Below are 5,000 nucleotides of genomic sequence, written 5' to 3' on the forward strand. Positions count from 1 at the left end.
AAACATACCGCCATCTGTAGGTCTCCCTCAGCATGAGCTCCTGCAACGACGATACCGCCATCTATGGGACGCCAAGCCGACTAAGACATCGATGGGCCCACAGTGCCCATCTTTCGACGCCACCCACAAAGCATGCAGCCTGTGTCGACCACAGCACCCAAACGCCAGTGCCTCTGCCGCACAACGTCGTGGACCGGCAATCACACCACCCGCACCCGCTCGTGCCCCACCCCAACCGCCAAACTCGCAACGCCAGCGGATGAACGGCGGAAGTTTCCCGCACTCGTAATGTGCAATCCACACCTATAACTTGCGTTTCATGAAGAGTTATGTCCAATATGCGACATTCCCGCTGTCCCTATACATGAGCTGCGAGCTGTACCACGTACAAGCTACAGACGCGATCGCATTGCTCACTGTACTGATTCCCATGCCGAGCGATCAGCTAGGAAGCGCCCCATCCATGTCGGTACCCGTGGGCGTTGCACTCGCAGTCGCAAAAAACGTTGGGCAAATATATATCTCGGAACAGTAACGACAGTCGGAGCCTCCTGGCGTTGCACTCGCAGTCGCAAAAAACGCTGGGCAAATATATTTCTCGGAAGAGTAACGACAGTCCGAGCCTCCTGCGTGGGAAGAGTCTTTCTAGGCCCTGACCCACGGGAAGGGTTTAGCTTCCCCCATCCCGGACATTTGAAGTCGTCACACTACCGGTATTGACTAATAGACTGATTGCTGATAATCACTAGCCATACACTGGGGGAAACGGCCGACAGGGGCAGCAACATAGTGGAGCCGCAGTGTCACTAATGTACAGAGATAGAACAGTTTCGACTGGAACCAGAGTAACCGTATACACGGCACTGATTAGTAATAAATGCAGAGCCATCAGAATACAGATAATATATACAACCGTCCCTATACATGCTGAAAGACTCTGCACACAATGAGAACCACACGTCAGCCAGACACTATCACACACTACTCTCTGCCTCTAACAGGCACACACACAATATCTAACCACCAGCATGGAAGAACATCCGGTGCATCCTCTCCGCCACATTACACAATCCACACTATCATAACCAGACCGGGAGGTCCACCCAGAAAACAGAATATCCCACCCTTCCGACATCCGCCATTGCTCAGCTAAGCCACGAACACCCACACATGTCCTACACAGGGGTGCACCCAACATCACCATACTGCCTCCTGTCACAGTACACAAACAATGGCAGGAATGAAAGACACAGATCTGCCACAACCTTGGAATCGGAGCGCCGCCTGTCATGAGCCACAAGTGCATCCTGACGTGACAAATCGGATGATCCCGCAGGCATGCACTTACGATAATCACTATCAACGAACCTGCCGCCGCCCCCCCCCCCCCAAATACACCTTTCCCTACAACAATGTGTACCTTAACCTAAGCTATATCGTACCTTAACCTAACCGACATTGCGCCTTAACCTAACCTACGTTGTACCTTAACCTAACCTATGTTGTACCTTAACCTAACCTACGTTGTGCCTTAACCTAACCTACGTTGTGCCTTAACCTAACCTACGTTGTGCCTTAACCTAACCTACGTTGTGCCTTAACCTAACCTACGTTGTGCCTTAACCTAACCTACGTTGTGCCTTAACCTAACCTACGTTGTGCCTTAACCTAACCTACGTTGTGCCTTAACCTAACCTACGTTGTGCCTTAACCTAACCTACGTTGTGCCTTAACCTAACCTACGTTGTGCCTTAACCTAACCTACGTTGTGCCTTAACCTAACCTACGTTGTGCCTTAACCTAACCTACGTTGTGCCTTAACCTAACCTACGTTGTGCCTTAACCTAACCTACGTTGTGCCTTAACCTAACCTACGTTGTGCCTTAACCTAACCTACGTTGTGCCTTAACCTAACCTACGTTGTGCCTTAACCTAACCTACGTTGTGCCTTAACCTAACCTACGTTGTGCCTTAACCTAACCTACGTTGTGCCTTAACCTAACCTACGTTGTGCCTTAACCTAACCTACGTTGTGCCTTAACCTAACCTACGTTGTGCCTTAACCTAACCTACGTTGTGCCTTAACCTAACTTACGTTGTGCCTTAACCTAACTTACGTTGTGCCTTAACCTAACTTACGTTGTGCCTTAACCTAACCCATGTTGTGCCTTAACCTAACCCATGTTGTGCCTTAACCTAACCCATGTTGTGCCTTAACCTAACCCATGTTGTGCCTTAACGTAACCCATGTTGTGCCTTAACGTAACCCATGTTGTGCCTTAACGTAACCCATGTTGTGCCTTAACGTAACCCATGTTGTGCCTTAACGTAACCCATGTTGTGCCTTAACGTAACCCATGTTGTGCCTTAACGTAACCCATGTTGTGCCTTAACGTAACCCATGTTGTGCCTTAACGTAACCCATGTTGTGCCTTAACGTAACCCATGTTGTGCCTTAACGTAACCCATGTTGTGCCTTAACGTAACCCAATTTGTGCCTTAACGTAACCCAATTTGTGCCTTAACGTAACCCAATTTGTGCCTTAACGTAACCTAATTTGTGCCTTAACGTAACCCATATTGCGCCTCAACCTAACCTATATTGCGCCTTAACCTGACGCACGTTGTCGCTGAACCTGCTCTGTAATTGTTATGCAACTCGTTAAATTAGTGTAGTGTTGCCTAACCGCAACCCTCGCAATATAGTTCGCTATTCGCACTGCCCGGTCCCCTGTGTATCGCGTCATGTTAAACACCTTGCAAGTGTTGCTGACTTTCCACATGCTCCTGCTATACACTGTAATGTGGATAGCAGCAGGACGTACATGCCCCCCCCCTTCCCCCCTGCCTTCGCAAGCTGGTCGTTGAGAAGTTTGCATGTTCAATGCCCTTCGCATGCCGACGTACTCAGCCTACGTTGTGGTACGGCCTGTCACCTGTCCGCGGATGTACGCAAAACCCACAAACTGTGCTGCACATTGGTCCGTATGTACTGAATGATACATCGTGGCACATGTGTGACCGTACGACGACTGCGCCTAGCAACGGCGGACCATACAGTCCAAATATTGTGGACGCAGCTACGTGTCGTCTCCCTTTAGGAGCTGGATTGCAGTGTGGTACGCCATTCAGACGTGTGGGAGGAACGGACGCCCTGGATGGCGATCAGCATGAGCAGTCTGTTGATGTAGTGGAGCGTGTATTCGGACGTAGTCGTCTCTTCTCACACACTGTGATAGCATGTTGCACCGCGTTCCACATCTGCGACATGCTGCAGAGGCCGGCTGACAGTCGTTCGCGCAATGGACACCGCATACGTACGGGGGCTACCTTCCACGTGTTCTCTAGGCGTGCACATGTTGTTGCGTCTATGTGGGCAGACGTAGTGTGTTGTGACACCTGACACAGGCATGCAATACTCGTTGCAAATGGCGATGGACGTCTACGTTTGCTGGTGACGTTACGCAAATGAACAACTGGTAACCCGTTGTGGTGCGGTTGTTCTCGCTAGAGGTGAATCAGTGTTGGCGACGATCGGTCGAGCTATTAACCGGTTGTTTCATGGATACCCACCATGCCCACGAACGTGAAAGGGGACCCACCATGCCCACGAACGTGAAAGGGGATCTGGGTGTGAGGCGATACGCGGCGGTGGCTGGGTGGGACCGTCCCCGGCCGGTGAGGGGGGGCCGCCCGGCGTGCTGGCAGCGCGGTGCGTGGGCGCACGCGCTACAGCCGGCTGGTGGGGGCGGCCAGTGGCAGGCGCGCCGGCCGACGGACGCGGCAGGCGGCGCAGCTGCGCGCCGGCGCCCCCTGCTCGCGGCGCCTTGCGGCCAAAGTAGGTCCTCGCGGGCCCGGTGCGAAGCGCGGTGGCCATCTGCAGTGTGCTGGTCCGATTGAGGACTGTGTGCGCTGAGGATGCGCCGCCGCCCGGCGCTCGGCGCCGCGACGCCGTCTGCTGCTCGGTCGCCCCAGCGGTTCTCGCAGGTGGTTTGTATCGCAGCTGTGCGGACGTGTTGGCGCGTGCGCTGTGCTGGGAGAGTTCGCTTCGGCACCCAAGTGGGGCTTTTGTCCTTCTGTGGCGCTGGCGTTGGAGCTGCCGGTCACCGTAGGTGGCGCGTGTTGTCTCCCGCCGGCAATGCCACGACAGCACGCTCCCGGGCCTCTGTCGGCAGCGGCAAGCTCAGTTGGGAGCACGGGTGGTCGCACCTAAAGCGTCTACTCGCCTAACTCCGGGCGATTGCGCCTCTCTCGAACCCGACCAAGTACTTAGGACGGCGCTGCGCGCCGCCGGGACCTGAGAGGGTTTCGAGGTGTGTTGTGCAGGGGAGCTCAGCCTCCTCCTGTTTGCAGAATAATTGAGCGGACGCTTGCGTGTTCGCGCGGGCCCCCGGGACACACTCCCGGGCGGCCGGCTGCTCAGCTCTAGTTGACGCAGCTCCCTGGTTGATCCTGCCAGTAGTCATATGCTTGTCTCAAAGATTAAGCCATGCATGTCTCAGTACAAGCCGCATTAAGGTGAAACCGCGAATGGCTCATTAAATCAGTTATGGTTCCTTAGATCGTACCCACGTTACTTGGATAACTGTGGTAATTCTAGAGCTAATACATGCAAACAGAGTCCCGACCAGAGATGGAAGGGACGCTTTTATTAGATCAAAACCAATCGGTCGGCTCGTCCGGTCCGTTTGCCTTGGTGACTCTGAATAACTTTGGGCTGATCGCACGGTCCTCGTACCGGCGACGCATCTTTCAAATGTCTGCCTTATCAACTGTCGATGGTAGGTTCTGCGCCTACCATGGTTGTAACGGGTAACGGGGAATCAGGGTTCGATTCCGGAGAGGGAGCCTGAGAAACGGCTACCACATCCAAGGAAGGCAGCAGGCGCGCAAATTACCCACTCCCGGCACGGGGAGGTAGTGACGAAAAATAACGATACGGGACTCATCCGAGGCCCCGTAATCGGAATGAGTACACTTTAAATCCTTTAACGAGTATC

At 53.5% G+C, this 5,000-nt stretch overlaps 1 non-coding gene across 1 annotated transcript in view; it reads left to right on the forward strand.

Moving 5' to 3' along the window:
- The first annotated feature begins 4,439 nt into the window (after window positions 1–4,439).
- LOC126436336 (small subunit ribosomal RNA) overlaps window positions 4,440–5,000 on the forward strand; it is a 1,909-nt gene continuing 1,348 nt past the window's right edge. The window contains exon 1 of the ribosomal RNA XR_007580598.1: window positions 4,440–5,000. This exon is cut by the window's right edge and continues 1,348 nt beyond it. This is a non-coding gene — a ribosomal RNA (small subunit ribosomal RNA).

The sequence above is a fragment of the Schistocerca serialis genome, unplaced genomic scaffold (assembly GCF_023864345.2).
Source record: "Schistocerca serialis cubense isolate TAMUIC-IGC-003099 unplaced genomic scaffold, iqSchSeri2.2 HiC_scaffold_1235, whole genome shotgun sequence".
In the NCBI taxonomy this organism is placed as follows: Eukaryota; Metazoa; Arthropoda; class Insecta; order Orthoptera; family Acrididae; genus Schistocerca; species Schistocerca serialis.